This window comes from Thunnus maccoyii, chromosome 19 (assembly GCF_910596095.1).
Source record: "Thunnus maccoyii chromosome 19, fThuMac1.1, whole genome shotgun sequence".
In the NCBI taxonomy this organism is placed as follows: Eukaryota; Metazoa; Chordata; class Actinopteri; order Scombriformes; family Scombridae; genus Thunnus; species Thunnus maccoyii.
Genome location: NC_056551.1, coordinates 28,728,381 through 28,741,936, shown reverse-complemented (window position 1 = coordinate 28,741,936; position 13,556 = coordinate 28,728,381). Strand labels below are relative to the sequence as shown.

Below are 13,556 nucleotides of genomic sequence, written 5' to 3'. Positions count from 1 at the left end.
AGTTTCTTAAATGTGAGAACTGACTTTGTCTTTGATGTCATCTTGTGCTCTACAATACTGTGATCTGCATTTTTTTTATTGTTTTGTGACGTTTAATAAACTAAATGAAAATAATGCAGCGTCGTCTCTGTGTTGACCTCCAGTGGTTTAACCCTTTCATGTATGTATTATAATAACCTCAGTCAGGATTTTGTGTTTTTATTCCCCTTTAGGCATGAAAAAAACATTTTTTTAAACATGAGATGACACACTAGAGTCCACTGTGTTGGCTGATGCACATCTAAGAAAACTGCTTTTGAACAGCTTGTCCACTGTAGTGACCACTATGCATGAAACGTTTCACCTGCGGCAGTGATGTGCAGGTGTACTCCAGGGGGTGTGTCAGTACACCGTGACATCACTGCTGGGTGTGGTTAATGTATGACGAGCCAATCAGCTCAGCGGGCGCCTTAACGTGAAGTTAACACATATAATTATCAGGTGTTGACGTGTATACAGCTGTGATTTATGGGAACTAGTCTAATAGTCTTATTGAGATGAGCTCAGAAGTTGCTCTTCTGGGTCCTCCTGGTCTTCTTCTTGATTTCTTGTTGTGAAGGACTAAAGTGTAATTTGTGAAATTCCTTTTTTTAACGCAGAGCTGCTGGTATGAAGAAAGTGTTGGAGTTGAACTAGACGTCACTGAAAAACAAACGTATGATTCAAGAAGAGCGAGCTCGAGTGTTTCTCTGTAACAGCAGCAGAGAAACTACAGTTTTAATGAAACTCCACAGATGTGTTTAAATCACTAAACTGTTGTTAATGTGTACAGGTGTGAAGTCATTATACACAGCCAGCATGTCACCACAACGTACGCCATCATCATACCGAAGCTTTACTAGACGTGTTTAGGTGCACCCGGTGGCTCGCAGTGTTACTGGTTCAGCAGAGAACCAGTCTGACCAGCAGAGATGTGACTTGTGATCAAACTTCCAGTCAGATCTGCTCCTCCTCTGCATTAAACATAAACACTGAAAACTTCTGGAAATAAAGACAAAAAATTACAATATTTACATCTTTTGAAAACTATCAATAAGTCCAATCAGACGCTGTTTATTGAAACACAATGAATGAATGAAAACAGAATAACTGTGAATGTTGCACATCTCTGACTCTCTACACGTCCTTCAGATTAGTTCTGCTCACTTCGTTACAGCGTCGGCTGAAACTGAGCGTTTTGCCCTTTTACAGAATATCTCTCTTCCAGAAGACAATCTCTTTTTTTTTTCTCCTCCTCTCTCCTCATGCAGATGTTCAACCCTCCCACTGATGAATTCGCAATTATTGATGGCTTCATATAAGCAGTGAACTTCTCCAATCGGCCGGCATGGTAATTGTAAAGGAAGTCATATGCATAAAATTAATTATACGGCGCAATAAGGCCCATAAATCAGGTCACTATCAATTCAGCTGAAAATGTTTCAAGCGCACGCTCGTCCGCAGAGTTCAAGGTAAAAAAGGAAAGGATTCCCCTTTTTTACCAAATCAAGAAAGTAATCTGTCAGAGAGGACAAAGACGTGTCTCACACAAAGGCTTTACTGAGATATGGGCTCCATATTTGGAACAAGAAATGAGGTTTTCTTCAATTGTGTTCTGCTTAATCTTATAAATGGTGCAATCAAAGAAGAGGTTGCTCTGTTTACTCTCTTTTTTTTGGGGAATAAAATAAGCAGCAGAAGCACCTACAATTTCACTAGAAAGCCTTTATGTGATGCTAAATGATGTGGTAAATGAAGCACTTTCTGAAAAATGTAAAACTAATTATGCAATTACTAAAAATCACAGGACTGAAATATTTATTGCTCTTCCAAAGGGCTGAAGATCTTTTTGCTTCCTGCAGTGAGAGGTTGAGTGATGGCTGCGAGAGTGGTGCAGGAACTAATTCGAAAGAACAATTACACGCGTTCAGTCCATTTATTTTCCATCGGATAATTATTTGATGTATTTATTTTAATGACATTGTGTAATTCAGTTCATCTCAGGCTCTCGCTGGCTGCTAGCTTCAATTACCGGCCAGTCATTTATAACTCCCCGAGGCTAAAAAGAAGGTAATTGCCCAGATGGAATGCTTAATGAGGGTTGCACAATTATTTCCCCAGCTATTGAGATTTGTATTTTGTTAGCTACTTAATTAAATAGCCTCTTTTTCAACAGGTCTTTTTTTTCTCTCAATCACAGGCCACGGCGTCACCGAGGAGCAGATTATTACACATCCGCTGAGGCGTCGCGCCGCAGATCCACACAGACGACGACGACAACTCTTCTGTTTGTGGAAGTCAGAAAAATGAAGAAACGGCTCCTCTGAGGTCACAACGACGAGATTATTGATCCATGAGCAAAAAACTGTAATTAGTGAGATTTCTGTGCAGCACATTTATGTTGTCTCATAAACTTCTTCGGTTTACATGTCAATATTTGGGTAATTTTATGGAGTTTCTTGCATTCGTCAGCATATTTAATGAGATTTTCACTGAAAAATATTGAATAAATCAAATTTTTTGCGTATACTTTTGATATTTATCTACTACAGTTTTAAGAAAACTGATGTCAAAACATGTAAACTTCTTTGTAGATTCCTGTTGTGACTTTTTAATAAGTGCTGAACTTTATGAGTTATTAAGATGTAAAGATGATCCCCATTGATTATCATTATCATAATTCAGTCACTGTATACAATGCAAACTCCATTAATATGTCAACGTACTCTGTATTGTGCACTGATTAAATCAACATATGCTCATTACGATGACGTGTGCAGTTTATGAGTTATATAATACATTAAAGTCTATGGACGCCCATTCACTCTCATTGTATTTATACGTCAGCAAATGTTTATGTTAAAAACTTCATTTAAATTACACAATATACAAGTTCATTATGATGATTTGTACAATTCACATTGCATATAGCAGAATGCATTAAAGTCACTTCCATTACATTCATATTTCAGGACCTTTATACAGTACAAATTTAATTAATTTGATGACAAAAAACTATGTATTTCACCCTGATCAACTGTGAACAAGGTGATTATAATGATGATATGTATAATAATTGATAATTAAAGTCTATGGAAGCTCAGCAGAGTACAAACTCATAATAAGATGCACAGTTTGTAAGTTAGGGGTTAAATATTGCATTAAAGTCTACAGAGTTCCATTCACTCCCATTATATTTACATCTCAGCCACTGCATACTGTATAAACTCCACTGATATATCAAAATATTCTGTATTACTAACTGATTGACTGTATATGATCTCATTACGATGAAATATAGAAGTTTTGAGTTATACACTTTAATATACTAAAAGCTCCCATTGACTTCCAGCCAAAACATTAAGATCAATAAGTTTTTACATCTTGTTAATAAGAATCACACACGTCTTCAGGAAATTCTTCTCTCCTTAGTCTCTGTTCCTCTGAGTCATTAATGACGTAACTCTTGTAATAAACGCACCACCGGAGTGAGAAGTTGTTGTCTGACATGAGCCGCCTGTCACATCACAATATCATGTCTAACAATAATATTAGTCTGACTGGACAAATGTAGCCATTAAAGACTATTGAGGCTTAGCAGATAACACAAACTGTGAGGTTCAGGGTCGAGGCTGCGGCTGGTATTTTAACGAGGTGTCGCGGTACGGAGCCGTGCGGCTCGGCCTGATAGCGCTGTGTTAGTATTACAGACAGGAATGTGAGGCTGATTAGAACGTGTGATGGGAGGAAGAGGAGGTGGAGTTCATCCTGGATGTCATAACTTTAACGTGGGGTCATTAAAGGCAGCAAGTTCTTGGCTGATTTGACTTTATTGCAGTTTTTCTGTATAAACTAGAGAACAGAACTGACATCAGGCCACAGTTACAGTCAGATTATCTGAAGGCTCAGACGCAAGATCAGCCTCGTTATAACATCAGTGTTTACAAAGTGCAGATTTACACATTTACACGTTACATAACTAAAACCAGTTGTTACGTAGAGATGAGTTGTTACTAAATATTTACAGCTACTAATATGGAACATCTGACCTGACACAGAAAAAACACAAAATACCTGAAACAACTAAACCAGTAACGTTAGACTAACTGACCAAATAACACCTGTTAGCTTAGCGTATCTCACTGTAATCTGCATGAATACTACTGATGCTAAAACACACATATTTCTGCAGGTGTGCAGACAGAAATAAAACTCCCACATTCACAAAGGATCAACAGCTCACTATATTTTATCCAAAGCCTTCATTTTTGGAAGTTATGTTACAACTTGTGATGCTACTGTTTACATATTTGGTTGCTTCTTATTGGATGTTTCCTCGCAACCGTTTTACATATTACCAAAGTGTTTACTAGATAAGACATTTATTAAAGGATGGGTCCATTATGTATTTATTTTTTAGGTTTTTATATCATTCTGTAGTCTCCCGGTTGTATCTCTAACCCACGTCTCTGTTTTTTGCTAACGGCTGAATCAGCGTTTCCATCTGAACAACCCAGAAACAAACACAGATGTCGTCCTATGAGTGAGGGCTGTGATGTCGTTCTCTTCTCTGAGCAGTTTGTCTCGGTTTAAAGTTTTTCGTCAAACCTCAAAGTGACATTCGCTCGTCCACGTGAAGCTCAGCGACGTCGTGACCGAAGAGGGAAAATAAAGCTTGTTTGCTAACGGCGGCTAGCAAACTCGTTTGTTTTGCTTTGGTTTGATTCAGTCATTAAACAACCTGCACGTGACTTTTACACATATTCAAAAAACTAACAAACAAAAACATTGAAGAAACACAAAATGATCAAACTGCACATAAAACAAAGTGTTTTAGGATCCATATTGTTCACTAAAGTTGAACTCAACACGATAAATCAATGTGGATCCAATGATTCATCTCTGATCGCCGTTAAATGAGCCGTTTTACAATCCCGGTGGTCTTTAGACCTGCACGTATACAAATTTTAATATTAATTGGGCATTTATCATAATTGAAAATATTGGTAAAAAGTTGCACTATTCTGTCATTATGTGTGAACTGTTCACACTGCTGAAGGAAATCAGGCCAACAAGGATACATGACACTGAGAAGGCTGAACTTAATAGAATAATGTGATAAAGTGACATTTATTCACAGTTATTAAAGTTATTAAATTACTTCAGTAAATCAAAATCAATTTAAAGTTAATATGAATCAATATTCCTTGTAAATTAGGTTATATTAACATTTTCTTACAACTTTTTCTGTAAATTTGAGGAACTTATTCAATATATTTGAATTTTAATCAAAGTTTTCTTACTTTAAATCTACTCAGTAATTTAATGCATCACTTAATTACCATCATTTTTTAAATTAACCCTTTATCGTGTTTTACGGTGTAGTTTACACAACAAACAGAGCTGGATTTTTAAATGAGGGAGTCACAGAAGAAGAAATATTTGCAGCTTTTATTGTTTGTATTTTGGGGAAAACTTTCCTAACATGACCAGTCTGAACATGTTTCTTACAGTCAAAAAGTCCTTTTTCCCAAAACAGCTGAATGTAAAAGAGAATCATCTTATAATTCGATCAATATAATAAGTTGATTGATCCTTGTTGCTGAGGAGGACTCAGTCAGCTGTGATGCTGCCTGTCAGCTCTGAAAAACCTTTTCTTTCATAAAGATTCATGTCCAGTTCATGAGCGGCTCCGTTTTGAGAAGTGAATGATGTTCTTCTCTTTTATTATTACATTTGAAATGTTTCTGGGTTAACATGTATGTTAAAGCTGCTATTAATCAAACATGGCAGCCGTGTCATTTGTCTCTCGGTGTCGATAGCGGCGAGTCCCGGCTGCTGCTATAAAAGCCACAAACACATCAGCACTTTAATTAATGCAATTAAATGGAGCAACGATTTCTCAGAGGCCACTGTCACAACTCTACTGACCCGCGAACCGAAGGGCCCCAATAACCAGCACGTATTTATCAAATGAGTGAAAATATGAACTAAGAATCCTTCATTTTACAAGTTTGACTTAACAGTAACAGATCCTCTCGTTGATCCTGGACACAGTTGCTGCTTTCTAGAAGCTGTTATCCAATCAAATCTTTGAACTGAATATAAAGCGTGTGAAAATTTAAACTACAAGCACAACATACATAAACTAACTTACATGATACAGGACTAGTGTGTCCTCCTGTACAATTAACATGACATGAACAGAAATATGGATTCAATAAAAACAAACTGAAGCTGAAGGAAACTGAACTTGAACACGGAGGTAAACGGGTACAAAACACATTATTAGTATCTCTTCTTGATTAATTCAGTTCATTTGGTCTATAAAATGTTGTAAAATGAAAAAAACACAGATCACAGTTTCCTGAATGTCTCGTTTTGTCCGACCAACTGTCCAAAAACCCCAAATTATTCAGTTCACGATGAGATAAAATGTAAGAAAAGCTGCAAATTCTCACAATGGAGAAACTGCAACAAGGTAAAGATTGTAAATTTCACTTAAAAAAATAACTTATTGTCTCTTTAGGGACAATAAAGTATTAATTTATTATTTTATTTCCACATGTGCATCCTCCAACTCTCCAGTACAGGAAGCAGCAACTGCTTTGGTGACTGTAATTATAAATATATCTGTAGTGTCAATCATGTCAAAGCTGTTTTCAGTTACTCCAGTTGTAGGAATACATCACAAATAACAGAACCTGATCTCTATATAAACCTGCGACGCTGAATAAACAGTTGCACAATTAACTGTTTGTAATTACGGTGGTGTAATAGAGCGCTGGCTGTCTGCAGATCAGCACGTCCATTTTTCACAGCAGCGACGGCGTAATAATGTTCCACAACATAACGGTAACACTTGTTCCAATAAAAGCGGCAGTTTTACACCATGTTTTCATAGTAAGCTTTTATTTGACTGCTGTAACAGTGCTGTGAATTCATCAAAAAACCTTTACAACTCACAGTAACTCATGAATGTCTTCCCCCCTCCTAACAGCTGCACAGACTCTTATAAAACGCTGCCGAGTCTCTGCTGTCTAAAAATATCACTGGTTTTTTCCTACGTTTGTCAGAAACGTTTTCTTTGCGAGGCGCTTTTGATTTACAGGTCAGGACTCGTATTTATCAAACTGCTCAGAGAAGGAAATCAGTCCAGTCGGCCAAAAAAAACTCTCAGAGCGACGTGTTTTTGGTCCGACTTTAAGTACGAGGAGTAAAAACATTTCATCAACTTTCTTATCTTAAGAAATCAACATGTAGGAGTCTGAACCTGGTCGCAGCAGCTTTGAAACAGTGTTTCAGCATCATAATAAATCAAACTTATGTTTGTCATTAAAAGACTGGTTCACAATTTTTCCAGTGTGTCTTAAAATGCTGTAATCATTTCTCCTGTTCATACTGACCAGTAGAAGATCCCTCAAGTAGATATCTTACAACGTTACAGTCTTACAGTCTATACTTCCACCTGCAGCTCAACAGGGAAACACTGTCCGAGGAAACACAAAGAGGGAATTTGATGCTAAAAAAGACTGTAAATGTGTCAGATATCCACTTGATATGACTAACTCAGACTGATGAAGCTGAATAGAAGCTCATATATGACTGCGTATCTGAGAAGTTTGATAAATTCAGACCCTGGTTGAACTCTCAGTGTGATTCCTAGAAGTCGTGCTGAGATAAATGTGATCCCTGGAGAGTGATGGACGTAAAGATGTCCTGTAGAGCTGATTTGTTGAACCAATGGCCTCAGCTCTCCTCTTTTTGTTTGTGATAATGGCTCCTGCTCCTCCTTCCCGCCCACCAGCCCGTCACCCTGTGAATGCAGAGGACCACCCACCCGGAGGACAGGTACACGTCCCTGTCAGGAGGTCACAGGAAGTTCATCCTGACTCTCAGGGGGACAGCTGGGATCTCTGACTCTCACTGTAAAACAGCGAGAGGTCATTCATGTTCATGTAGATACTGTTGTGTTTTTCTGCTGTTTACAGTAGTGATACAACCTGCAGCCTGTTCATCTACAGCTGCTGCTGTAAACATGGCTGTCTGCAACAGCAGGAACATCAAACACTGGAGAGATTTACAGCTTAAAGAAACAGCTTCTCAAGTGAAATCCATCCTTTTATTAGTTGATTTCTCTGCTAAACTTCACCAAGAAATCAATTCATTTTAGTGGAATCGTTGATGTTTGTCAAAGTTCATCAAAGTTGGACAGAATATGACTTTTAACTCTCCATAAATTAATTTTAATGGAATTTGTGGAGGAAAAAAATCACATTCTGCTCAACTTTGATGAACTTTGACACACAAAATTGTGCCGTTGACTAATAAATGGCAAACTGTGGTTTACACACAGTCAAACAAACATAATATGCAGCTTTTAAATAAATCTTGAACTTATTTTTCTGTTAGTGACCGAGCCCTCACACTAGCTAGAAGAGCTAAACATGTTTCCAGCTGGCTAGCATGTTAGCAGTTAGCTTGAAGGCTACAGCCTACATTTTAATGTTCTTGATTGTTGCTTTAACAGTATTAAATTGTCCATTTTTGCTGAGCTAAGCAGTGGAGCTTCAGTTTTCATCAGCTGCCTCTGCTCATAACCCTCCATGAATCAGGAACATGGTGAAAATGTTATGTTGTGAATGTTATCTTGAATATTTCGTTGATTGCTAAACTTGTAGATATGCTGTCTGTCTGAGGAGTGTAAAAAGAAGTAGAAAACAATTAAATGCAGAGAACGAAGAAAAATAGAATGTCAATCATTTTTATAGTACCTTGGAAAATATTTCTGCTGAAGCAGGAAGACAAATGCTTTTTATCTCCATTGTGAACAAAATACTGATGTTTAGGTAGTTTTCAACCAGCAGCAGCACTTTAGAGTCACAGTTAACCTGCAAAATGTCACCGAAAAGACGCAAAGCAAAACAACCACGAGTGAAGCATTTTTTTCATGCTAACGTTACTTTGTTTTCATGCTAACGTTAATTTATTGTTTCATGCTAATGTTACTTTATTGTTTTCATGCTAACGTTAATTTATTGTTTCATGCTAATGTTATTTTGTTTTCATGCTGCTAATTTATTGTTTCATGCTAACATTACTTTATTGTTTTCATACTAATGTTACTTTATTTTAATGTTACTTTATTATTTTCCAGGTAAATGCTGAATTGAAGTTGTAGATATGCTGTATGAGTGTAAAAGTCAGCAGATAACGAAGAAGAACAGACAGGTATGAATCAGAATACAGATATTTTTGTGACATAAACAGATACAGATCAGGTAGTTTGGGACGTAACAGCTAAAAGCATCACCTCAAGGTCACCAGGTCTCCTCCCAAAATAAGGATTTCTGATCCTCCTTTTGATTTTGCCCACTGGGAAATGAAGAAGTTGTGTGTGTAATTGTCTTTGTGATGTTATTCTGTGATTTGGCGTCGCTGTGCAGACACGTTGCCCAGAGGGTGTTTCACTTTTTGGAGGCTGCAGATGAAAACTCATTTGCTATTGTTTGCCTAACAACACGAGATGAATAATGAGGCGAATGAACGCAGTTTGATTAGAAGATGCCGCGCCGTAATCTGACCCGTAGATTTTAATAGAGACTAGACGATAAATCAAGAGCATTCAACGCTCCCAAATTACCCAAAGCAGTGGGAATGATTGCCTTGGCTTGCTTGTGTGCCGCACAATAGTCTCCCTCTCAAAAGAAAGGAAACGGGGACAAATAATGGCCACAGCCGAGCTATTTATGGAGCAACTCCAGAGGGCTATTAAAAACTTCTCAGTCAAATGCTGATGTGCCTGAGTGGATCCCAACAACACGGCAGCGCTTGGCCGTCTCTCATCCTCCAACTGGTTAACATTCATTGCAGAGTGAATTTCCTTTCACTCAGAGCGGGGAGGGGAGGGGGGAGGAGGTGGGGGGTGGGGGGGGGGGGCAGATGGGGGGAGGTTTGGTGAGGCCAAAGGGAGGCGGATTGTAAATGTGACCTGATTACAAAGTCTCAATTCAGCTGAAGAAAGGACAAACAATTAAAGAGGAGAGGCTAAAAATGTTATCAGGATAATCTGATTCATATCAGTCAATATTGATATTAATCATAATATTAATTAAGTTACACACAAAAAAAAATCACACAATAAGCTAAAAACTGTCTGTAGGAAACGACGTGCAGATGACATTCAAAAGATACACAAGTTATTAAAAATCAATAACAAAGCGTGACAGTTTAAAAAGAGCAGATTATAATAAGCTTTAGTTTGGATAAATAATAAAAACAACATTTAAACTGGGTCAGAACAACCATTTGTCTTGAGAGACGTTCTGGGTAACATCAACATTAAACTACTGTGTTGGTGCTGCAAACTGGGTCAAACTGTAACCCAGTGATTCCTGTTAACCCTTCCAGTCCCAGCTGGACGCTGCCGACACGTCAGCGTATCAATACATCAGGGCCTCGATTCCCAAAAGCATCTTAATTATGATAAATGAATGATGTCAAATCCATCTAACAAACTTTCTTTAGCTTAAGATGTGATTCCCAAAAGTAGTGAACGCTCACAGGAGGCTGAGAGTGTTGGAGATAATATATAGAAAATCATCAGAATGATCCTTTAAACACCAACATTTTTTTTTTTATCTTACTCTCTTTACCTTGTTTCCCATCTCTTGCACTCTCCTCATATTTCATCTCCATCAATTTATCATCACTTACACTGTTTTATATTGTTGTTCATATGTTCTGATCTCCATTTAAAGGAGACATATTTCTGTTATTTATTCTCTGTTCTGATGTCGGATATTAAACATGGACAAAGTTCCAAAACCTGAAGTGCAGAAGTCAGGGCTCATCATAAATACTCATAAATAGCCCATTCTGTAGCCTTGGTTGCTAAGGTGGTTGCTAAGGTGGTTGCTAAGGTGTTTCCATGTGTTGTTCAGCTCCAACATGTACGGATGGATTTGAGAAGTTGACATTTGGAGTAAAGAAGGAGAAAAAGAAGTGAAATCCTGCTACTATAGTTTGTTTACGTAGCCTCCAGAGCCGGAGGAAGCTTCCTGAAGCTGACCAATCAGAACAGAGCGGGCTCATCAGGAGGCGGGGCCTTAAAGAGACAGGAGCTAAAACGGCCTGTTTCAGACAGAGGCTGAACTGAGGGGCTGCATAAAGGACCAGTAGAAGATCAATAAGGAGTTTTTATTCCAGTAGAGCCCCAGAATATAAATATAGAGCTGCAGATGAGCAGAATATGTGTTAATTATTGTCTGTGTCACATAAATAGATGAGTTAAATGATCAATCAATAGTATCTATTCATCATATATAGATACTGATAGATCATTGAACTCTTCTTTAACCAGCTGATGTTGGTGTGTGTGTGTGTGTGTGTGTGTGTGTGTGTGTGTGTGTCGTGGACATCTGCCCCTGTTGTTTTTTTTTGGACAAGCAGAAAACACAAAAGCCATCAACGTGACAGAGGTTAAGTCAATCCATGAACAACCAGCTGCTCCCCCCACACACACACCCACACATGCCTCATGCCCATTCATACCCCCCACCCCCCCCCCCCACCCCCAAACCAGAACGCCCTCCAACCTGCCTGACGGATCGACATTAACATCATTAGCTTAAATGTTCAACAAATTGCAGCAAACTGCTCCGTACAGACACTTAAAGTCAAATACGTCTCTCTGACTTTAATCACTTTATACAATCAGCTGCAGCAGGATTTACATGCAGCTTCTATAATCTGACAGGAGGATAAATACAAACCATCAGGCTACTGGTCAACCAGCTGAATGAACCAATAAATGAGTGTAGATGAGTTCAATCAGCCGGCGTCAGATAGTTTTACTTTCACATCCTGCAGGAAGGAAATATGAGCTAGAAAAAGATCCAGTTCAGTTTCTGACGACACACCAGTATATGTGCAGTCAGGGAAACTGGTTTTTAATTGTAAAAGTATTCATTATGCAGTGTTATATTATTATAGTACATTATATTATAGTTTAATGCTGTAGTTTATCAATGTGAAGCCAATTTTAGATACTTTGGGTAAATTAATAGTAACTGAACTGCATCATGTTATATAAGTGTATCATAGGTTTTATAATAATAATAATAATAAAGAGTAGATCATTGCAGCAACAGTTAGAATATTAAAATATATTATTTTATGTCAAATCTTCATCTGAAAAGTAACTAAAGCTGTCAAATAAATGTAGTGGAGTAGAAAGTACAATATTTCCCTCTGAAATGTAGAAAGTAGCATCACATGGAAATACTCAAGTAAAGTACAAGTACCTCTAAACTGTACTTAAGTAAATGTACTTTAGTTAGTTTCCACCACAGAGTGAAAAATAACATTTTACTCAAGTTAATAAAAATATTTCTAATTGTAATTAAACATTGAGGAGCATAAAGCAGCATCAGCTGTTTAACTGAACTGATTAAACATAAATCTTATAATTAGTCAAAGACTCATAATTAGCTGAGACTCAGCAGCAGCAGGACGAGATGAACGGATGATGTTTATCTTCTTCATGATGTCAGAAATATTATTTCATTTATTAAGAGTTTAGTTTTGTTTCCATTGAGAAATTATGAAACGACTTTACAGCTCAACAAACAACATTTACTTATATTATATTATTCATATTATAAATACGTTGTGATCCTCCTCTAAACATACTTATTATTATTATTATTATTATTATTATTATTATTATTATTATTATTTTGCACAGTAAATAAAAAAGTACTAAAAAGGTAATTGATAAAGTGTTCGACCAAAAATAACTTTATCTATACAGCACTTTTTTTTAAGAGGTTACAGAGACATAAAATACCAGATTAATGTAGCATTTAAAAACAAACAAACAAACAAACAAAAAGGAATTGATCGCTGTATTCAGCAGTGTTTGAATTCCTCCATCTCTGCATTTGTTAGAAGTAATAAATCAAATATTTCAGATGCCTGATAACATATTTTACTAGAAGTTTATTTATTATTAAGCTCCGAACCAGGAGCATATTGACAAATCTACTGCTGCTGTTCTGTAGATGTTTTTTACACGTTTTATAATCCTAAATATCTAACACATAATGTAAAACAGTGAACATCCTGTTGATGCTGATGTGACACCAGTGATTTACTCAGATAGAAATGAATGTAGCTTTATATCTTATATTTGTTTGTTTAATGTTCCTTCAACTGCAATATGTTCACTTTGTCTTTAAATTTAATAAGTGCAATTATTTAAAAATGAAAATAATTACGCAAAATACAACAAAATCTCTTTAGACGATCATAAATGATGACTCAGGGTTGAACTGGTTCACAGTCGACTCTTTAACCTGTTTCCACTCATTTATCACGGACTGCTCCTTTATTTTCCCTGAGAAGCGTTCGGTAACAAAGCTCGGCCCTCCATGACGAGTCTCCATTTAAACGTGTTCACGCCGGATCAGCCGCTCGCCCCCCTCCGACGGCTCCCATTGGCTGTTTGATGGCGGCAGGCAGGTCACAGGCAGGTC

General features: G+C 37.3%; 1 long non-coding RNA gene across 1 annotated transcript; it reads left to right on the top strand.

Moving 5' to 3' along the window:
- Positions 1-299: 299 nt before the first annotated feature.
- On the top strand, positions 300-7,393 carry LOC121885470. Its single transcript, XR_006092559.1, has 2 exons — positions 300-2,088; positions 2,219-7,393. It is a non-coding gene; the product is annotated as an uncharacterized LOC121885470 (long non-coding RNA).
- The last annotated feature ends 6,163 nt before the right edge of the window (positions 7,394-13,556 follow it).